General features: G+C 42.9%; 1 long non-coding RNA gene across 1 annotated transcript; it reads left to right on the forward strand.

The window, feature by feature from the left end:
- Positions 1-15,931: 15,931 nt before the first annotated feature.
- On the forward strand, positions 15,932-18,690 carry LOC127341095 (uncharacterized). The gene is made up of 2 exons (XR_007875247.1): positions 15,932-17,734; positions 18,345-18,690. It is a non-coding gene; the product is annotated as an uncharacterized lncRNA (long non-coding RNA).
- The last annotated feature ends 5,809 nt before the right edge of the window (positions 18,691-24,499 follow it).

Here is a 24,499-nt window from a genome sequence, read left to right on the forward strand (position 1 = left end):
ATGGTGGAGTCCACTTGGGACTCCACCCCATCTAGGGCTGGCCGGCCATGGTGGTGGAGTCCCATGTGGACTCCACCTTCCTTGGTGGTTTCTTCCGGACTTTTCTAGAACCTTCTAGAACCTTCCATAGAACCTTCCGCGACATTTTATTTCACATAAAATGACATCCTATATATGAATCTTATTCTCCGGACCATTCCGGAACTCCTCGTGATGTCCGGGATCTCATCCGGACTCCGAACAAATATTCGAACTCCATTCCATATTTCAAGTGCTACCATTTCAACATCCAACTTTAAGTGTGTCACCCTACGGTTCGAGAACTATGCGGACATGGTTGAGTACTCACTCCGACCAATAACCAATAGTGGGATCTGGAGATCCATAATGGCTCCCACATATTCAACGATGACTTTAGTGATCGAATGAACCATTCACATATATTACCAATTCCCTTTGTCTCGCGATATTTTACTTGTCCGAGGTTTGATCTTCGGTATCACTCTATACCTTGTTCAACCTCGTCTCTGACAAGTACTCTTTACTCGTACCGTGGTATGTGGTCTCTTATGAACTCATTCATATGCTTGCAAGACATTAGACGACATTCCACCGAGAGGGCCCAGAGTATATCTATCCGTCATCGGGATGGACAAATCCCACTGTTGATCCATATGCCTCAACTCATACTTTCCGGATACTTAATCCCACCTTTATAGCCACCCATTTACGCAGTGGTGTTTGATGTAATCAAAGTACCTTTCCGGTATAAGTGATTTACATGATCTCATGGTCATAAGGACTAGGTAACTATGTATCGAAAGCTTATAGCAAATAACTTAATGACGAGATCTTATGCTACGCTTAATTGGGTGTGTCCATTACATCATTCACACAATGACATAACCTTGTTATTAATAACATCCAATGTTCATGATTATGAAACTAATCATCCATTAATCAACAAACTAGTTTAAGAGGCATACTAGGGACTTCTTGTTTGTCTACATATCACACATGTACTAATGTTTCGGTTAATACAATTCTAGCATGATATATAAACATTTATCATAAACATAAAGATATAAATAATAACCACTTTATTATTGCCTCTAGGGCATATCTCCTTCAGTCTCCCACTTGCACTAGAGTCAATAATCTAGTTTACATTTGTAAAGATATAACACCTTGGCCTTATGGTGCTTTATCATGTATTGCTCACGGGAGAGGTTTTTAGTCAACGGATCTGACACGCTCAGAAACGTATGTATTTTGTAATTCATTTGCGTCTCAACGCATCACTCATTTCCAAATGAGTTGGCATTAAATATGTTTGATCTTATGGTGGAACCTTAATTCCACGGTCTGAAATAAGTCACTAATATTGTCACATACAATATAGCTTCAAAGTTCGACACTATCGGAACTACACCAAGTTCTCAAAGAACTTCTTGACTCAACATCCTCAGTCATTTGTCAAAACAAATGACATACTCTCTGCTCGTTTTGTAGAATCCATCACAATATTTAGAACTCTTCTAAATCTAACATAGACAACTTCTAGTTCATTGTGCTACCTTTAAAACAACACTTAGTCTAATTTGAGATTGAAATTCTATTTTGATATGTGACAAAATAAATATCGGTGTAACACCTTACAGCGATTTGTTTGTCATTTCTTCATACAAAAATATATATGTATATCCTTAGTTCTTCTAAAGTACTCAAGGATATTCTTACTGTCGTCCAATGATCATCATATGAATCATTCTGGTATATGCTCATAACACTTTATAGCACATGATATCTGATTGTGTACATATTATTCGTGATCTATAATCACTCATGTGTTTTTACTCATTGAGTGTCAGATACACTCAAGTCTTGTTAAACCTTCACATGACAAGAACATTTTCTTAATATTTCTATATTGAACTACTTCAATATCCATCATATGTACTTTGACTTAAACTTATTTATGTGTTTCAATCTATCTTCATAGATCTTGACACTAAATTTGTTTTAGTCCATATCCTTTCATTGAAGTTAATTCTCAATGAAACCTTTTAATCAAGTATATAATTACATCATTTACAACCAACTATATGTCACCTACATAAAGTATTATAAATGTGTCTTAGCGCTCCCACTTAATTTCTTGCAAATGCAAGCCTCTTCATCGTCTCTGATGAAATCAAAAAAACTCTTTGACTATTTCATCTGGTGAAGATTCCAACTCCGTGATACTTACTTCATCCAATTGAAGCTTGTATAGCTATCTAGTATTCCACGGACCAGCAAAACTCTTGGTTGTATCTTGTATACATACTTTTGTTAAGTAGTGTATTTTGCCATCCTACTAGCATATCTCATAAAAGAAATATGTAGTAATTACTAGAATAATCCACATAGACTATAAGCATTGCTACGGAAGATCTAATCTTATCGTATTCAACTCTTTGAACTTTGTCGTAAACAATTTTTCGACAAGTCAAGCTTTCTTCAAGGATATTTCATCCAAGTCTATCAATTTCATAGATCCATTTACTTTCATAAAGTATTCATCTATCTTGGATTTCATGGCGTATAGCCATTTTAACGGAGTCAGGGCCCATCATAACTTCTTTGTTTGTAGTTGGTTTATCATTGTTCAAAATCAATCCTTTGTTCACAAATCATTTATTTGATCACAAAGTAAACCATACCTACAAGGTTCAATATGTACTTCGATCTCCATGGCTAAAACACTTTGTAGTCATGGGAGCCATGATCGTCGTGGCCGCTTCCGAAACAAATTCCGATGCTGTGCTACTCTGATCATTATGCTCAGGTTCATAAACCTTATCAAATTATATTGTCCTCCCACTCAAAAACTTCACTAGAAACAATTTCTTGGAAATAAGAAACATTGACAAACACTTTTGTCTTTATCTCCATAGTGGGAAGAATTCCCAATCAATTGTCTGGGATAACCAACAAAGACATTCATCCGATTTTGGTTGTAAACTTATTTACTTATGCTATGCATACCAAAATTTAAGAAAAGACTACCAGGTTTCATACCCATGCCATAACTCGTATGGTGTCATTTCAACGGATCATGATGATGCTCTATTCAGTGTAAAAGCGGTAGTCACTAAAGCATAATCCACAAAAATATAATGGCATTAATATTTTATCTCATCATTGATCCAACAAAATTTGGATATATCTCTTGGATAGTTCATCATCACTATGATACTCCAAGAAACGTAAGTTGTAGAACAATTTCATAACTCTCTTAGATGCTTGCTAAAACTCGTAATTCAAATATTTCCACCATGATCCGATCATAGATATTTGATTTCTATTACGATGATTTCCACTTCATACTGAAATTTATTTGAATCCATTCAAATGTTTCAAACTTCTTCCTTATCGAATATATCCACATATATATACTCAATTCATTGTTTGAAGTTTTCATGAAGTAGAAGAATCTCCCGCACACAACTATGCCTAGTGAACCACATACATCATCATGTATTTTCACTAAGTTTGTTGCCCGTTCAACTCTTGGCCTATGAACGGTATTTTAATCATTCTCTTTAGAAAAGATTTGCAAGCGCCAAATGATTCAAAAATCAAATGACTCCAAAAATCCATTTGCATGGAGTTCCTTCATGCGTTCCTTTCAAACATGACCTAAATGGCGGTTCCACAAATAAGTGGAATTCAAATCATTTGCCTTATGGCATTTTTAGCGTCAGTGTTATGTGTGTTTCACCATTAAGATTTATAATAACTTATCCATCGTACATGGAGTAATGTCATAATTTGAACAACTCATTGTTTTAAATTGACCAGAGCAAAATAACAATTTATTAAGCTCTTTATTATAAATTCTAAGGGCTAGATAGAATGCCAACGACGAACATAATAACACTTTATTTTTGTTTCTGACGTGCATTCCTATCATATTCCTTGCCAGTCACTTAGGCCATTGTATTCTTGTATTGCGTTGTTTTGTATGACACTTCATACCAACCAATATGGTACTAATACCCAAGAATTTCATTGTGTAACTTAACTAGGAATACAACCATAACATGTATATCATTTATATACACCTGAGCTAGACTTTCTAGTCTTTTCTTTTCTTTTGCCAAAATATCTTTTGCAGTTTCTCTTTTAGCTTTCCTCATTATTCAGAAAAACATTTCAACATCAATAACTTCTAGGTTTGTTGGTCAAATACCAATAACCTTGAGGTTCTTACTTTGAAGTTGATCATCATATGACAAGTGTTTCAGATTTCACTATTAGTAACTTTGTAATATGATGAACAATTTCACTCATAATTTTATTCATCAATTCATGATAACTTTCTGAGACCATGTCTGTACATGCTAGGCTCATAAAGTTTAAACCTTAGTATTCGCATATGCAAATCTGGCTTGCACCCGTTGGAAGCACACGTAGAATCTATAACACCCGATCATCACGTGATGCTTCGAAACGACGAGTCTTAGCAACGGTGCATACTAAGGACAATCACTTCATGAATATGCGAATATCGTTAGTGCCCCAATAGTTGGAGGATTGGGACGCCTTGCGTCTTCAACCTTCGTACATTCCCATAAAACTTATGAGTTTATGTAGTCTCACCAAATTTATATTCTATCATCTTGCAATAAGGTCTTAGATATCACATATATCTCGTACCTTGATTATTTCTGAAAACTAAATTTTCAGCTCCTTACTTTTCAAACAGATTTGAACTTCAAGTTTCACGGAGACAAGATAACTTTAGGTACTAATTGAAAACATAGCTCTTTGAATCAACAATGTGAGGTTTACTAAAAGTTTGCAATAGGACTTAATCAATTCTTGATTTTTTAACAATACGGTACCAATCCGTAAAGTTTCTTGTCAGATTTTAACAGTATTTCTATCTCAATTACAAGACTAGCGCATGGTAGAAAACGGATGCCAATACTACAAAATTAATTCAAAATACTACTCAGACTATGTTTATGATAATTAGTTCATGTTTTAATCTAATTACTAATGAACTCCCACTTAATACAACATCCCTCATAGTTGTTAAGTGGTACACGATCCAAATTCACTACACCAAAAACCGATCATCACGTGAGATGATGTAGCTTCAATGGTGAACATCAACATGTTGATCATATCATCCATATGACTCGTGTTCAACCTTTCGGTTTCCGTTGTCCCGAGGCCATGTCTGTACATGCTAGGCTCGTCAAGCAAACCCAAGTATTCCGCGTGTGCAACATGGCTTACACCCGTTGTATGTCGAGTTTATCACACCCGATCATCACGAGATGCTTCAAAACGTCGAACAATGCAACGGTGCATACGAGGGAAGAACACTTTATTATCTTGATATTAATGTGAGGGATCATCTTATAATGCTACCGTCGCGATCTAAGCAAAATAAGATGCATAAAAGGATTAACATCACATGCAGTTCATATGTGATATGATATGGCCCTTTTGTCTTTGCGCCTTTGATCTTCATCTCCAAAGCACGGACATGATCTCCATCATCTTCGGGCATGATCTCCATCATCATCGGCGTAGCGTCAAGGTTCATGGCGCCGTCTTCATGGTTGTTCACCTCATGTAGCAACTATTACAACTACTTTGAAATACTACTCAACATGAAAATTAAAGACAACCATAAAGCTCCTGCCGGTTGCCACAATACAATAATGATCATCTCATACATACTCATCATCACATTATGGCCATATCACATCACCAAACCCTGCAAAAACAAGTTAGACGCTCTCTAATTTGGTTTGCATATTTTACGTGGTTTAGGGTTTTCGATATAGATCTAATCTACCTACGAACATGAACCACAACGTTGATACTAATGTTGTCAATAGAAGAGTAAATTGAATCTTTACTATAGTAGGAGAGACAGACACCCGCAAAGCCTCTTATGCAATACAAGTTGCATGTCGAACGAGGAACAAGTCTCATGAACGCGGTCATGTAAAGTTAGTCCGAGCCGCTTCATCCCACTATGCCATAAAGATGCAAAGTACTCAAACTAAAGATAACAAGAGCATCAACGCCCACAAACCATTGTGTTCTACTCGTGCAACCATCTATGCATAGACACGGCTCTGATACCACTGTAGGATAACGTTGCATAGAAAACAAAAAATTTCCTACCGCGAACACGCAATCCAAGCCAAGATGCAATCTAGAAGATGGGAGCAACGAGGGGATGATCAAGACTAACCCTTGAAGAGATTCCAAAGCCTATAAGAGTAGGCTCTTATTGCTGCGGTAGACGATCACTTGCCGCTTGCAAAAGCGTGTAGAAGATCTTGATCACGATCGGTTCCGGTGCCACGAACGGGCAGCACCTCCGTACTCGGTCACACGTTCGGTTGTTGATGAAGACGACGTCCACCTCCCCGTTCTAGCGGGCAGCGGAAGTAGTAGCTCCTCTTGAATCCGACAGCACGACGGCGTGGTGTCGGTGGCGGTGAAGAAGTCCGGCGGAGCTTCGCTAAGCTATGCGGGCAATATGGAGGAGAGGAGCTTGGCTAGGGTTTGGGAGGGGTGGCCGGCCACTCTATGGGGGGCGGCCAGCTTGTGGTCTTGGGGTGTCCGGCCCCCTCCCTTGGCCCCTCATTATATAGGTGGATCCCAAGTGTTGGTGTCCAAGTCTTCGAATAAGACCCGAAACCAAAACCTTCCATAGGAGGGGGAAACCTAGCCCAACTAGGACTCCCACCCAAAGGTGGGATTCCCACCTCCCATGTGGGGGGTGGCCGGCCCCCTATGGTGGAGTCCACTTGGGACTCCACCCCATCTAGGGCTGGCCGGCCATGGTGGTGGAGTCCCATGTGGACTCCACCTTCCTTGGTGGTTTCTTCCGGACTTTTCTAGAACCTTCTAGAACCTTCCATAGAACCTTCCGCGACATTTTATTTCACATAAAATGACATCCTATATATGAATCTTATTCTCCGGACCATTCCGGAACTCCTCGTGATGTCCGGGATCTCATCCGGGACTCCGAACAAATATTCGAACTCCATTCCATATTTCAAGTGCTACCATTTCAACATCCAACTTTAAGTGTGTCACCCTACGGTTCGAGAACTATGCGGACATGGTTGAGTACTCACTCCGACCAATAACCAATAGTGGGATCTGGAGATCCATAATGGCTCCCACATATTCAACGATGACTTTAGTGATCGAATGAACCATTCACATATATTACCAATTCCCTTTGTCTCGCGATATTTTACTTGTCCGAGGTTTGATCTTCGGTATCACTCTATACCTTGTTCAACCTCGTCTCCTGACAAGTACTCTTTACTCGTACCGTGGTATGTGGTCTCTTATGAACTCATTCATATGCTTGCAAGACATTAGACGACATTCCACCGAGAGGGCCCAGAGTATATCTATCCGTCATCGGGATGGACAAATCCCACTGTTGATCCATATGCCTCAACTCATACTTTCCGGATACTTAATCCCACCTTTATAGCCACCCATTTACGCAGTGGTGTTTGATGTAATCAAAGTACCTTTCCGGTATAAGTGATTTACATGATCTCATGGTCATAAGGACTAGGTAACTATGTATCGAAAGCTTATAGCAAATAACTTAATGACGAGATCTTATGCTACGCTTAATTGGGTGTGTCCATTACATCATTCACACAATGACATAACCTTGTTATTAATAACATCCAATGTTCATGATTATGAAACTAATCATCCATTAATCAACAAACTAGTTTAAGAGGCATACTAGGGACTTCTTGTTTGTCTACATATCACACATGTACTAATGTTTCGGTTAATACAATTCTAGCATGATATATAAACATTTATCATAAACATAAAGATATAAATAATAACCACTTTATTATTGCCTCTAGGGCATATCTCCTTCAGTCTAACCCAGGCATTTCCGTGTAATCCCATGCAAAGCAATCTGGGTACTCTTTTAACAGAGCTATCATCTGACTCCTAAGATGTGGATCTAACTTCTTGCTGATAAAAGTTGGTCGCGGCTTATCCCCAGGACCGATGTCGACTTCTTCTAGCTCATCAGCCGATGTAAGCCCATACCCTAGCTTTCCGTCACCTGTGAGGTCGACACCGAATACAGGGAGAACGTGTGGTAAGGATAACACGGGCCGATTGCTGGAATCAGCCTTCATCCTGATTGTAACCAGGATTTTTTGGAAGTGTCGGAGCCGATCGCGTGGAATGGCTTCCTCCTTGTCCTCCTTGCCTTCAGGTGAGAACCCCTTCCACCCGATGCCGTGTGAGCGGGTTCTATGGAACGAGCCGATGAGGTCGGCTTCGAGGATTGCTTTGACCTCGTCATACTTCTTCTTGAGCTCCTCGGTCAGATCCTCGTACGTGACTGGAGTGCCTTCCGCCATCTCAGATGTAGATGGCGATGCGGTTGATGTCGAAGATTGTCCCACCGGGCGTGCCAGAATGTGTTGCGGTCAGAAACCCACCGGCGAGCAGCGACGGGCAACACAGTAGAGCCGGGAGGCTTCCAAGACTGCGGCTGGCCCTGGTCCCTCCGAGCGACGGCCCGCAAAGACTCGGCACGCACGTCCGATGCTGGTGCAAGGGCGTGCCACCTGATCTATACCTGATCAGGAAGGTGATGGATGTGCCTCGCTTAGTTTCCTGCATGGCATACACGTAAACATTAAATACGAGCCTCGATCGGCTCTCAGGTTGTCCTGTGAATCGGCTCAAGGAGCCGATCCACCCATTATCCATATGAGGTATACGGTCACATGGTGGTCCTGCTTGATCAAAATAAAGCTAAAACGACCTACTACGATTTAGGGTTTTCACCACATAATCGGAACATCCTACTCGTGATTGAGCCTAGCGGCCACGCACGGTGATCGTAAACCGACCCTAGACAAGGCCTAAAAACCAACATGAAGTTGATCCCCGGAACATCCTGTCTAGGGCTAGCAAACTACACCCTACACGCCACTGGATCCTTCAACCCGTTTGTAAGGCCTAACTATGCAGATATTAAACTAATCCTTGAAGAACAAAGAGTAATCATAACGGATCGGATCTACTAAATAACGATCAAGCGGGGTGCCGCCCTTACACCTAAGATAGGCGTAAGGGCGGCTAGACGTCTAAGGGTTGCATGGACGAAAGCATATGATACGATGAAACAATGCTAACCCTAATACATCTATGATAACTACGTTGCTCGCCATCAACAAGGCTTCAGCACGAGCAACGCATGGATAACGAATAAACGTGTGCTGCCTAGATCGCAAGATGCGATCTAGGCAGCATGATGCTTACCCGGAAGAAACCCTCGAGACAAGGGAGTTGGCGATGCGCCTAGATTGGTTTGTGATGAACGTGATTGTTGTTTATTTCATAAACCCTAGATACATATTTATAGTCCGTAGACTTTCTAACGTGGGAATAATCCCAACCGGGCACGAGCCAAACTCTATCTAACCGACACGTATCCTACTATATTACAGATACACGGGCAAACTAGCCCAAACTTTGCACATAAGGCCGATTCATGTATTTCTTCCATGTATTATACACTATAAAACCCTATATAAAAGTTAAACATATTAGGGATCCCTGAGTGATTTGGTTACTGTTGATGCGCTATTTTCTCCATCGAAACTTCAACCGTTTGGTGACATCTGTCCAATTTTACGATCAAAGGGGTCTTGCCATCCGTTTTTGCTTTTTCACATTATTTTTTCTTACTAGTTTTCTTCCGGTTGCCGGTTACTCGGTGGGTTAGTAGAATTTTTTCTCCTCAATAACCGGCAGACATTGTGGTAACATATTTTTTTCCTGTGCAAACTAGAGACGTCTTCAACTGAACTCCACCAACCACCGCTTTAGTTCTCCAGATTCATCTTCCATGATCTCCTCCCAAAAATCCACCCCTATTTCTCTTCTTCCTCTTGGCTTCTCCAACCGCTGGCTCCCAAGTGCACGTGCAGGCCGATGTGCACGCCTCCTTCCACACGGCTTCGCGCCTTCAGGCTCTTCTTCAATACCCGCCTTACACGCCCTGTCGCCGTGGCTGACGAAGGGGCCCACCATGGCCGGCGCGGCGGGGAGCTCCCAGCAGGCCGACCGCTGCCCATGGATGGAGGCCCGAACTTTTCTGGAGGCAACGGCCGCCGTAGATGACGAAGAGGCCCTCCATGGCCGACGCGGCGAGAGCTCCAGGTTGGGGCGGATAATTCCTACGAATTTCACCGCTGGGGACTCTTTTGCTTCTTCCATGGCTTCTCGATCTGTTTTGGAACGATGATGTTTCTCCTCAATTTCGTTTTGATTGATTCTGTTTTCCTATGTGTCATGACCATGGTCAAGACGTAGACACACGAGGCGCCTCCAGGTTGTACACTTGACCTGTATAGGCGCCAGCTAGAGGTTGGGTGTGTGGGGGCCTGCGTGCCAGAGAGCTGTGTGCGTGTGTGCGTCGCGTGAGTATAATTATGGGTGGCAAGTGCTGTAACAAACCAAGTCTGGAGAATAGAAACTGGAAACGGAATCTCTCTCTCTCTCGTTTCCTTCTGTTCTTCTTTCTTCTCTCGCAAGACAACAGCGAGATGAATCCTCACGCTGGCCATCACACCAGCAACGGGGCACTACACTTGGTATCAGATTTGGGGACGTTTCCTGAGCGGATCTTGCTGGGATCAGGTGATTCGCGCGCTCGATTTTGAGTTGTAATTCCGGAGCCGGGTCTGTGTTTGGGGGAAATTGATTTCGATCGATTCTTCTCCGAGCGCTGTAAATCCTCGCGTCGGTCGCTCGATCTAGCTGCTGCACACCACGGCGCCCGCTAAACCGTCGTTGCAGACCCAGTACATGCTCGACGCCATGGGGGATTCAGCGGCACAGACGGCCGAGTCGATTGACAAACTCCAGAAGAGTCTGGATCTGCTTCATGGGGTGGTGGCGGGCGTGGACACGGCCCAACAGCAGATGCGAGCCCAGCTCGACCACCAAGCAGAGGCGATCGCGGCGAGCACCACCAAGCACGACGACACCGCACGGATCCTGCAGGCGCTGCTCGCCAAACTAAACATCGGTGACAGCGGCGCCTCGGCGCAGCACCAGCACGCTAAAGGCGAGCTCGACCCCACCGTCCTCATCAGCGGCGCGGCAGGGACATCGTCGGGCGGCGCGAACAAGGACAAGGGTGTGTCCATTGAGCTCGACATCGATCCAGGAGGCGCGGGATTTTTTGGCGGCGGTGGAACTGGAGGTGTCAGCGGAGGTGGTCTAGGAGGCGCCGGTGGCGGTGGATCTGGCGGAGTTGGGGGCGGGGGCTTTGGAGGCGTTGGCGGCGGTGGTACTGGTGGCGTTGGCGGCGGTAGAAATCACCAATTCCATCAGGAGCACGGCGGTCGTCCTCAAATGCCCAAGATGCCGTTCCCTCGCTTCGACGGTGAGCATCCAAGGATTTGGCGCGACAAGTGCTACGACTACTTCCGCGCATTCAACATCAGTCCGGCATTATGGCTGACCACAACGACCTTACATCTGGAGGGCAACGCGGCGATCTGGCTGCAAGCCTACAAGCAACGACACTCATTGGGCACATGGCCTCAGTTCATAGTGGCTGTCGAGGCGGAGTTTGGCAGTGATGATCAACGTCGGAGTATGAAAACTCTTCTGGCACTCAAGCAAATGGGCACCATCGAGGAGTATCAAAAGGAATTCCAATCTCTGGTGTATCAGGTATCCATGTATAACCCACACTATGATGAGCAATTTTTCATTGCGCAGTTCATTCGTGGTTTAAAACCTGAGTTACGAGGCCAAGTGGAATCGCAAGTACCAGAGACACTAGAGCGTGCGTTTTTGATTGCACGTGTCCAACAAGAGGTGTTGGACGAAACTAAGAGCAAGGGGCACCGTTCCATGTTTCAAAACCGTACTACTGAAGCAGCTAAACCTGATACTGCGAAACCAACTCTGAAGCTGGGAACAGGGGAATTTTGGAAGGATCGACAGCTTCGTGAATACAGACGCCTCAATAATCTGTGCTTCAAGTGCGGTGCCAAATATGACCCTACTCATCAGTGTGGCCAGAAGCCAGTGGCAATGGTGAATGCAATGGAACAAGAGATTGACCCTATAATTCTGTCCGAAGAAGTCCTTAATCTGATGGAAATGAATGATATTGCAGAGGCACAACATCTCAGCTTATCCCTCAATGCATTGTCTGGTTCAGAGAGCAACAACTGTTTGAGGCTCAGGGCACTGGTAGGCAACCAAGTTATGCTGATCTTGGTTGATTCAGGGAGCAGCAACAGTTTTATTAATGAAAATATGCTCAACAGAATTCAGTGTGAAGTACAAGATGCTCCACCAATTCCTGTGAAAGTAGCAAATGGTCAATACATGTACACGACCAAGATAGTACCGGCGCTCACCTGGTGGTCACACGGCGCCACTTTTACTACGCCTATGCGTGTGTTAGATTTGGGAGGCTATGACGCTATTCTCGGCATCGACTGGTTGAAATTGCACAGTCCCATGAACACTGACTGGGAGAAGAAAATCTTGTCGTTTCCTTACCAAGGGAAGCAAGTTACCCTCCATGGCGTACCTACAGCTTCGTCTGTTGCCGTCAGGGAAGTCCCCATTGAACAGGTGGCCAAATGGGCAAAAGGCAATGAAGTCTGGGCCATTGCTGTGATCCATCCAGACACAGGGCAGCTTGTGAATGACACTGACTCATATCCTCCTGAAATCAAAGAATTATTGGCAGAGTTTTCTGGAGTCTTTGGGGAGCCTGCGACCTTACCACCCGCTCGTCCATACCACCATTCAATACCACTCACCCCTGATGCTGTTCCTTTCAACACAAGGCCCTACCGCTACTCACCAGCGCACAAGGATGAAATTGAGCGGCAGGTAGCCAAGATGATAGCAGAAGGAATCATCATACCTAGCATGTCACCCTTTGCGTCACCTGTCCTGTTGGTGCAAAAGAAAGATGGCAGTTGGCGTTTTTGTGTTGATTATCGGCGGCTAAACGAGATGACCGTGAAGAATGTTTTTCCAATGCCGGTCATCGATGAGCTCCTTGATGAACTAGCCGGTGCAACCGTCTTCTCAAAGCTCGACCTGCGTGCTGGTTATCACCAAGTGCGTATGCTACCTGCAGATGAACATAAAACTGCATTTAAAACGCACCAGGGGCACTACCAATTCAGAGTGATGCCCTTCGGGCTTTGCAATGCTCCGGCGACATTCCAATGTGTCATGAACACTGTGCTTCGCCCATGCTTGCGCAAATTCGTATTAGTCTTCATGGATGACATTTTAGTATACAGTTCCTCCATGCAAGAGCACATCAAACATCTCAGAGAGGTATTTCTTCTCCTACAGGAGGAGCAGCTCTATGTGAAAATGAGCAAGTGCTCCTTTGCCTGTGCAAAGCTAGAGTACCTGGGCCACATAATTTCAGGTGAAGGGGTGGCAACAGATCCTAACAAAACTAAAGCCATGCAGGATTGGCCGGTACCAACCACAGTGACAGAGCTTCGTGGATTTCTCGGACTCACGGGGTACTACCGCAAATTTGTGCGGAACTATGGTGTCATTGCAAAACCCCTTACAGATCTCTTGAAGAAAAAAGGATTTGTGTGGAGTGATCAAGCCACTGCAGCATTTGAAGCCCTGAAACAAGTCATGTCAACCACACCAGTGCTGCAATTGCCCAATTTCCAAAAACAGTTCACTGTGGAGACCGATGCTTGTGACAGTGGGATTGGTGCGGTACTCATGCAAGACCAACATCCACTAGCCTTCCTTAGCAAGCCATTAAGCATCCAACACAGGCAGCTTTCCATCTATGAAAAGGAGTTCTTGGCTTTAATTATGGCAGTGGAGCGTTGGCGCCCGTATCTACAGCGGGGTGAGTTCTTGGTGAAAACTGACCACAGCAGCCTCACATTCTTGGAGAAACAGGAACTCCAGTCACCTCTGCAGCGCAAGGCAATGGCACGGTTGATGGGACTTCAGTTCAAGATCATCTACAGGCAGGGTGCTGAAAACCATGCTGCCGACGCCCTCTCCCGGATTGGGCACCTTATGACAATTCAGGCATGTTCTGCAGTTCACCCAGCATGGATGCAAGAAGTAGTAAACTCCTATGCTACGGATCCAGCTGCCCAAACGAGACTGACTCAGTTAGCTCTGTCTAGCCCTGATGAGCACGGCTACGAACTAAATCAAGGGCTCATTCATTTCCAGGGTCGGGTCTGGATCGGGGCCAACGCTGCGCTTCAGACAAAACTAATCGCAGCACTACACTCAAGTGCAGTGGGTGGACATTCAGGGATTCAAGCAACCTATCACCGTGTTAAACGTCTCTTTGCATGGACAGGGTTGAAGACAGCAGTGGAAGACTTCATCAAGCAGTGTGATATATGTCAACATGCAAAGCACACTACCAATCATCCCGCAGGGTTGCTCCAACCCTTACCAATTCCTGAAGGTGCTTGGCAAGACATTACAATGGATTTCATTGATGGATTACCCTTGGCGGATGGGGCCAACTCCATTCTTGTGGTCGTCGACCGTTTCACGAAGTATGCCCATTTTGTGCCCCTGAAACATCCATACACCGCCCCTAAGGTTGCTCGAGTGTTTGTGGATTCCATAGTCAAGCTGCACGGTAAGCCACATTCCATCACCTCTGACAGAGATGCAATTTTCACTAGCAATTTTTGGAAACTGCTATTCCAAGCCCTGGGTACTAAACTGCAATACACCACTGCCTATCATCCACAAACGGATGGGCAGAGCGAAAGAGTAAATCAGTGTCTTGAAATGTTTTTGAGATGTGCAGCTCAAGACAAACCTGGCCAATGGCGGGCGCTGTTACCTATGGCGGATTTCTGGTATAACTCAACATTTCATTCAGCTTTGGGGTTTTCTCCTTTCAAAGCACTGTACGGCCATGAGCCTAACTTGGGAGCTATGCCAGATATTGAGGAGGATTCTCCAATCGCAGGTGTGATGGCTGATCGGTCAGCCCAGATTGACACCATTAAACAACATCTTGCCACAGCTCAGAATAGGATGAAAATGTATGCTGACAGCAAAAGGTCAGAAAGAGAGTATCAAGTGGGCGACAGGGTCTTGCTAAAGCTACAACCGTACGCACAGGCATCAGTGGTAAACAGACCGTATCCTAAGCTTGCTTACAAATATTTTGGACCATACTCTATTCTGGAAAGGATAGGCAAGGTTGCCTACAAGCTAGAGCTGCCCGAGGCATCCAAGGTGCATAATGTCTTCCATGTTTCTCAGCTGAAGAATTATCACCCGGATCATACACCGGTGTTCAGTAATCTTGCAAACCCACCGGCACTAGACACCCTGGATACGGTGCCTGAAAGGATTCTTGATCGTAGACTGGTGAAGAAGGGCGGTGCGGCGTTACCACAGGTGCTTATCAAATGGTCTACTTTGCCAGAGGATGCTGCAACCTGGGAAAACTGGGACACACTCAAGGGTCGGTTCCCAGCTATTCTGACTTGGGGACAAGTCGGTGCTTCTGGGGGAGGCAATGTCATGACCATGGTCAAGACGTAGACACAAGAGGCGCCTCCAGGTTGTACACTTGACCTGTATAGGCGCCAGCTAGAGGTTGGGTGTGTGGGGGCCTGCGTGCCAGAGAGCTGTGTGCGTGTGTGCGTCGGTGAGTATAATTATGGGTGGCAAGTGCTGTAACAAACCAAGTCAAACTGGAAACGGAATCTCTCTCTCTCTCGTTTCCTTCTGTTCTTCTTTCTTCTCTCGCAAGACAACAGCGAGATCGATTGAATCCTCACGCTGGCCATCACACCAGCAATAGGGCACTACACTATGCTTTTTACTCCGGTCTCAGCTGGTGAACAGAGATTGCAGTCCCGCAAGTTCCATGCGAGGCGCCGTCCGCACAAACAACTATCTCCATGAACCGTTCTCTCCCTCTTCCGCTATTGCTTTTCGTTTGATTTCATGGCACTCCATTGATTCTCTCCGGAAGATTTGTGTTGATCCAACAGGGACTGTTTTTCCATATGTGCATGCTACATGTTCGACGAAATGCCTACTAGAAATACCCTGGGTAAGGAAAATAGAATAACACACATTGATATTCGAAGTATGCATGGATTATGGTCGCTCTCATGTTGTTATATTAGACCACTTCCATTGTCAAAGTTTTTCCTACCATATTTGCAATTCACTGCAGTTTGTTGAAAATGAGGGAATGTGCCAGATTACAGTATGAACTGATGCCTAAATGTTATAAGAGATAGTGAAATTGTGAATCTATTGTTGGTTTGTTGCTTATTTATCCATGCACATGTACTGTTTTTGTCCAGTTCAAAGGACTTTTGTCTCATACAAGTTACCACCAGTTGTAGCACTACAAATCAAAGAAATGGAAGTTCAAGAAATAGGGACTATCTTCTTTCTTAGGATCCACCCACTGAAATCGAGCTTATGGGATTCTATAGGCTTTGTATAACCAACTAGATACCACCAGTTGTAGCACTACAAATCAAAGAAATGGAAGTTCAAGAAATAGGGACTATCTTCTTTCTTAGAATCCACCCACTAAAATCGAGCTTATGGGATTCTATAGGCTTTGTATAACCAACTAGATACACATGCCTTTATTTGTCTGCCATTGTGAGTAAAAGGGAGAAAAATCAATTCAGTCCTGCTCCTTTCTCATGATTTCCATTAAAACTATTTTCTTTTGCAGCTCGGGTTGTTTTATTCTTGATTTTACATATAATCCATGTCACATGTATAAGAAAATCTACATCACAATGGTAAGTTTTGATCTACATGCATTCATGGTAGGGTCCATTCTTTGTGGTTAGGGAATACTTTCTTCTAGGATCAATGAAAGCAGCAGCATGTCTGCCTTTCGTCAAAAAACATCCCATTTATATTTAGTTAACACTGAATCTGCCATTGGTGCATCGTTTTCTTACCACGGACAATTGATAACTAACATCGCGGTGCCCATTTGGCTTAGGAGCAGTTGATAACTAATATCGTGGTGCCTATTTTGTTTCAGATTGCAGAAGCACTACGTTGTGTTGTTTCATTTTTCCAAGTTTGCAGTTATATTTATCTCAGCTCTCATGTCTCAAAAAAAAAACTCCCTACGGTAGGTAGCATCTAGCCAAAGAACCACCAAAGATGCATATTTACACACTGGAAGGAATTATTATCCCTTCTTTTTTTATTAATATGCGACTTTATTCAGTACAGATTTTAATCAGATACAAAGTAGAGGCCAACAACATGCCTGCAGATTCTGATCAAGAATTGGTGACGTCGATGAGCTGTTGGCACTAAAGAAGCAAGAGGTTCAGAGGGATGCTAATATTTTGGGCAAGTCGACAGGAAACAGGCTTGAGGATGATTTTTAGCCACTTATTTCTCCTAGAAACATGTATCCCAGATGATCAAATCACGATAAATAACGTTCTTAGGAGCAGGTCAGTACATTTAGAACTGAGAGGTCAGCTTGATTTTGATTGATTATGTCTAACTAATTCCATAGCTTCTTTGTTGTTTGTGACAATGTAGGAGTTTTAAGAAGCTACGAGCTAATTTGGTTGGACGGCTGAGTAACTAGATCACCATCTAACTTAATGAAGATACTAATGTAATCTAATCTTACACTTTGCATTATATTTCTTCGTGGCAGCACTACTGATATGAACTTTGAAATCTCTAACTGAGATCAGTTATGGTGGTACACAGTTCTGTTTTTTACAGTATGCCTAATTTGTTCAAAAGTAGCTAGAAATTTTGTATTGTTGAACGAGTCATTTATCATGCCACAGGTTCCTCCACTCCCAGCACCAACGAAAATATTCGTTCTTCGTTGGCGTGAAGATTATTCTTTTATAATGTTTAGCTTTGCATTCTATTTGATGATTTTATAATATCTGGCCAAAGATGATCTAAGCTAATTTATTTTTAAAATTTGTTCTTTCATGAGCTTATCCATTCATGTTTTTGTATTTTATTGAAAGTTCGACGAGGCTTACTCTCCAGTTTAGTTTTCTCATTTTTTTGCAAACCATTATCTGAAACAGTCAGCTGCTACAATTAGATTGTATATCAGTCAACCTAGGTAGTTCAGCCTGTGGATGCTATCCTTGCCTGCTGCATATGATTCTCAGGTTTCTGATCCCGCTCATTCTGATGCTCCTGCTGTGCTCGATCCTGCCGTACCAGTTGATCCGTCGCTTCCCAGTTTTTGGTTTCAGTATGTGCTACTCCTTTCACGACTTCTCAATGGGCTAAGCTAGGTACTGCTCAAGACCATTTTGGTGTTGTGCAAGAGTACGCATAATCAATTCGAAGCATAGGTTAAAAAGAACTGTCCAGATCAATACCCGCCTTAGAGCCCGTCCAATCTACAACAATGCAAACCATAGAAGATGCACTTCAGGGTAACTGACATAGGGTATGTTTTGTGCTGTTACAGGTGCTTCCAACATGAGATACAACTACAGATCATGAGCCTGTATATAATTTTCAGCTTATGCCTGTTAAACTGTATACAACCTATGCTTCGAATTGATTATGCGAATGAATGCAGTTTACCTTTTGTATTCTTTTCAGCCTTTCATGTCTATACATGTGTCCTCCTACAGATGTAAAGGCCTGATTATGCTAATGATACAGCTGCATCCACTGTTTCCTAACATATGATCTGCTCATGTTCGCTTCAAACTTAGTAAAACGATCAGTCTACCATCCATATTCAGATGTTACGCCACGGGCGCGGCGTGCCGCCGCGCCAATGCCTCCTAGTATTCTTCAAGCCCATCTTCAATCGCGGCCCACCTCTGATCCGGTCAAATTCTGGTGATAACACAGACATAAAGTATGTATAAAACATGTAGATATCATCAATAATGTGGCATGGAACATAAGAAATTATCGATACGTCGGAGACGTATCAGCATCCCCAAGCTTAGTTCCTGCTCGTCCCGAGCAGGTAAACGATAACAAAGATAATTTCTGGAGTGACATGCCATCATAACCTTGATCATACTATTGTAAGCATATGTAATGAATGCAGCGATCAAAACAATGGTAATGACATGAGTAAACAAATGAATCATAAAGCAAAGACTTTTCATGAATAGTACTTCAAGACAAGCATCAATAAGTCTTGCATAAGAGTTAACTCATAAAGCAATAAATCAAAGTAAAGGTATTGAAGCAACACAAAGGAAGATTAAGTTTCAGCGGTTGCTTTCAACTCATAACATGTATATCTCATGGATATTGTCAATGTAAAGTAATATAACAAGTGCAATATGCAAGTATGTAGGAATCAATGCACAGTTCACACAAGTGTTTGCTTCTTGAGGTGGAGAGAAATAGGTGAACTGACTCAACATAAAAGTAAAAGAATGGTCCTTAAAAGAGGAAAGCATCGATTGCTATATTTGTGCTAGAGCTTTGGTTTTGAAAACATGAAACAATTTTGTCAACGGTAGTAATAAAGCATATGTATCATGTAAATTATATCTTACAAGTTGCAAGCCTCATGCATAGTATACTAATAGTGCCCTCACCAGGATTATCATCGCAATACACATGTTTTAACCAAGTGTCACAAAGGGGTACCTCTATGCCGCCTGTACAAAGGTCTAAGGAGAAAGTTCGCATTGGATTTCTCGCTTTTGATTATTCTCAACTTAGACATCCATACCGGGACAACATAGACAACAGATAATGGACTCCTCTTTAATGCATAAGCATGTAGCAACAATTAATGTTCTCAAATGAGATTGAGGATATATGTCCAAAACTGAAACTTCCACCATGATTCATGGCTTTAGTTAGCGGCCCAATGTTCTTCTCTAACAATATGCATGCTCTAACCATTAAATGAGTGGTAAATCTCCCTTACTTCAGACAAGACGGACATGCATAGCAACTCACATGATATTCAACAAAGAGTAGTTGATGGCGTCCCCATGAACATGGTTATCGCACAACAAGCAACTTAATAAGAGATAAAGTGCATAAGTACATATTCAATACCACAATAGTGTTTAAGCTATTTGTCCCATGAGCTATATATTGCAAAGGCGAATGATGGAAATTTTAAAGGTAGCACTCAAGCAATTTACTTTGGAATGGCGGAGAAATACCATGTAGTAGGTAGGTATGGTGGACACAAATGGCATAGTGGTTGGCTCAAGGATTTTGGATGCATGAGAAGTATTCCCTCTCGATACAAGGTTTAGGCTAGCAAGGTTATTTGAAACAAACACAAGGATGAACCGGTGCAGCAAAACTCACGTAAAAGACATATTGTAAACATTATAAGACTCTACACCGTCTTCCTTGTTGTTCAAAACTCAATACTAGAAATTATCTAGACTTTAGAGAGACCAATTATGCAAACCAAATTTTAGCAAGCTCTATGTATTTCTTCATTAGTAGGTGCAAAGTATATGAAGCAAGAGCTTAAACATGAGCACAACAATTGCCAAGTATCAAATTATTCAAGACATTTTAGAATTGCTACATGTAGCATTTCCCGATTCCAACCATATAACAATTTAACGAAAAAGATTCAACTTTCGCCATGAATATTATGAGTAAAGCCTAAGGAAATATTTGTCCATATGCAACAGCGGAGCGTGTCTCTCTCCCACACAATGAATTCTAGGATCCATTTTATTCAAACAAAAACAAAAACAAACCGACGCTCCAAGCAAAGCACATAAGATGTGATGGAATAAAAATATAGTTTCAGGGGAGGAACCTGATAATGTTGTCGATGAAGAAGGGGATGCCTTGGGCATCCCCAAGCTTAGACGCTTGAGTCTTCTTAAAATATGCAGGGGTGAACCACCGGGGCATCCCCAAGCTTAGAGCTTTCACTCTCCTTGATCATAGTGTATCATCCTCCTCTCTTGATCTTTGAAAACTTCCTCCACACCAAACTCGAAACAACTCATTAGAGGGTTAGTGCACAATAAAAATTAGCATGTTCAGAGGTGACATAATCATTCTTAACACTTCTGGACATTGCACAAAGCTACTGGATATTAATGGATCAAAGAAATTCATCCAACATAGCAAAAGAGGCAATGCGAAATAAAAGGCAGAATCTGTCAAAACAGAACAGTTCGTAAAGACGAATTTTAAAGTGGCACCAGACTTGCTCAAATGAAAATGCCCAAATTGAATGAAAGTTGCGTACATATCTGAGGATCACGCACGTAAATTGGCATATTTTTCTGAGCTACCTACAAAGAGGCAGGTCGAAATTCGTGACAGCAAAGAAATCTGTTTCTGCGCAGTAATCCAAATCTAGTATGAACCTTACTATCAAAGACTTTACTTGGCACAACAATGCACAAAACTAAGATAAGGAGATGTTGCTACAGTAGTAAACAAATTCCAAGACTCAAATATAAAATAAAAGTACTGAAGTAAAAACATGGGTTGTCTCCCATAAGCGCTTTTCTTTAACGCCTTTCAGCTAGGCGCAGAAAGTGTGTATCAAGTATTATCAAGGGATGGAGCATCGATATCATAAGCTCCCCCATATGTAGTGGTACTAAGGGCTTTGTCAATTTTAGGCCTATAATAATATTTTTTTGGTTTAGGCACTTTAGAAACATACATAAACTTTTGCTCCTTACCCACATAAGCTTTCTCCTTAAACTTAAGAGAAGAAAAAGTTGAACCCAAAGTTCCCATAGCTTTTTCAAGTTCGCCAATCCTATTGATTTGATTATCATGGACAACACAAGTTCCTAGGACACTAATTCTTTCATCAATTGCTCCTAAGGATTTATCAAGTTCATCAGTTTTATCAAGTAACATTTCCAATTTAGTTTCAACACTTGGGAAATTTTTCTCTATGGTTTCCAATTTTTTCATAACATCTTCAAGAGAGGTTTCAATTTTAACTTCATCAACAGGTGGTATTCCAAATAAACTCTCAATAATGCAACTAGCTTCTAAAGCAGGAGCGCATAGGAAGTTACCCCCTGCGAGACAATCAAGAACATACCTATTCCAGCTAGAGAAACCAACATAAAAATTCCTGAGTAGGATAGTGGTGGAGTGTTTCTTAGTGCACCTATTATGGGCATCACTAATTCTATACAAAGCATCTTTTAAACATTCTCCCCCTTGTTGCTTAAACGAACGAACTTCAACTTCAGGATTACTCATTTTAGCAGTAGTAAATAAAGCAAACTAGATAAAATAAATGCAAGTAACTAATTTTTTTGTGTTTTTGATATAGAGTGCAAGATAGTAAAATAAAGTAAAGCTAGCAACTAATTTTTTTGTGTTTTAATATAATGCAGCAAACAAAGTAGTAAATAAAATAAAGCAAGACAAAAACAAAGTAAAGAGATTGGATTGTGGAGACTCCCCTTGCAGCGTGTCTTGATCTCCCCGGCAACGGCGCCAGAAAAAGAGCTTGATACGCGTACAGCACGCGTCCGTTGGGAACCCCAAGAGGAAGGTGTGATGCGTACAGCGGCAAGTTTTCCCTCAGTAAGAAACCAAGGTTTATCGAACCAGTAGGAGCCAAGAAGCACGTTGAAGGTTGATGGCGGCGGGATGTAGTGCGGCGCAACACCAGGGATTCCGGCGCCAACGTGGAACCTGCACAACACAACCAAAGTACTTTGCCCCAACGAAACAGTGAGGTTGTCAATCTCACCGGCTTGCTGTAACAAAGGATTAGATGTATAGTGTGGATGATGATTGTTTGCAGAAAACAGTAAATCAAGTATTGCAGTAGATTGTATTCGATGTAAAAGAATGGACCAGGGTCCACAGTTCACTAGAGGTGTCTCTCCCATAAGATAAATAGCATGTTGGGTGAACAAATTACAGTCGAGCAATTGACAAATAGAGAGGGCATGACCATGCACATACATGATATGATGAGTATTGTGAGATTTAATTGGGCATTACGACAAAGTACATAGACCGCTATCCAGCATGCATCTATGCCTAAAAAGTCCACCTTCAGGTTATCATCCGAACCCCTTCCAGTATTAAGTTGCAAACAACAGACAATTGCATTAAGTATGGTGCGTAATGTAATCAATAACTACATCCTCGGACATAGCATCAATGTTTTATCCCTAGTGGCAACAGCACATCCACAACCTTAGAACTTTCTGTCACTGTCCCAGATTTAATGGAGGCATGAACCCACTATCGAGCATAAATACTCCCCCTTGGAGTTAAGAGTAAAAACTTGGCCAGAGCCTCTACTAATAACGGAGAGCATGCAAGATCATAAACAACACATAGGTAATAGATTGATAATCAACATAACATAGTATTCTCTATCCATCGGATCCCAACAAACACAACATATAGCATTACAGATAGATGATCTTGATCATGTTAGGCAGCTCACAAGATCCGACAATGAAGCACATAAGGAGAAGACAACCATCTAGCTACTGCTATGGACCCATAGTCCAGGGGTGAACTACTCACTCATCACTCCGGAAGCGACCATGGCGGTGAAGAGTCCTCCGGGAGATGATTCCCCTCTCCGGCAGGGTACCGGAGGCGATCTCCTGAGTCCCCCGAGATGGGATTGGCGGCGGCGGCGTCTCTGGAAGGTTTTCCGTATCGTGGCTCTCGGTACTGGGGGTTTCGCGACGAAGACTATTTGTAGGCGGAAGGGCAGGTCAAGAGGCGACGCGAGGGGCCCACACACCAGGGCCACGCGGCCAGGGCCCAGGCTGCGCCGCCCTGGCGTGTCGTCGCCTCGTCGCCCCACTTCATTACGTCTTCGGTCTTCTGGAAGCTTCGTGGCAAAATAGGCCCCTGGGCGTTGATTTCATCCAATTCCGAGAATATTTCCTTACTAGGATTTCTGAAAGCAAAAACAGCAGAAAACATCAACTGGCTCTTCGGCATCTCGTTAATAGGTTAGTGCCGGAAAATGCATAAATACGACATAAAGTATGTATAAAACATGTAGATATCATCAATAATGTGGCATGGAACATAAGAAATTATCGATACGTCGGAGACGTATCACTCTTCCAGCTGCTTCCACGTCCGGACTGAATCTGGTGGCAACGAGGTGTACCACCCAAAAGCTGGTCCTGTGAGAGATTGTGCAAAAAACCTTACACGTAACGGGTCTGATGCTGAAATCATGCCCAATTGTGCCAAATATCGGCTCACATGCTCAATTGAGCTAGACCCTTCTGATCCATTGAACTTTGAGAACTCAGGGAGCCGATACTTGGGTGGCAGCGGAATCAAATCATATTCGTTGGGGTACGGCTTGGAATAGCCGACTGTTCTCCTCTTTGGCAGGATGCCGAACTGGTCTCTCAAGATTGTACTGATTTGTTCCACGGTATGAGCTGCAGGGGCTGAGCTTTCATGACTA

This window comes from Lolium perenne, chromosome 3 (genome assembly GCF_019359855.2).
Source record: "Lolium perenne isolate Kyuss_39 chromosome 3, Kyuss_2.0, whole genome shotgun sequence".
Lineage (NCBI taxonomy): Eukaryota > Viridiplantae > Streptophyta > Magnoliopsida > Poales > Poaceae > Lolium > Lolium perenne.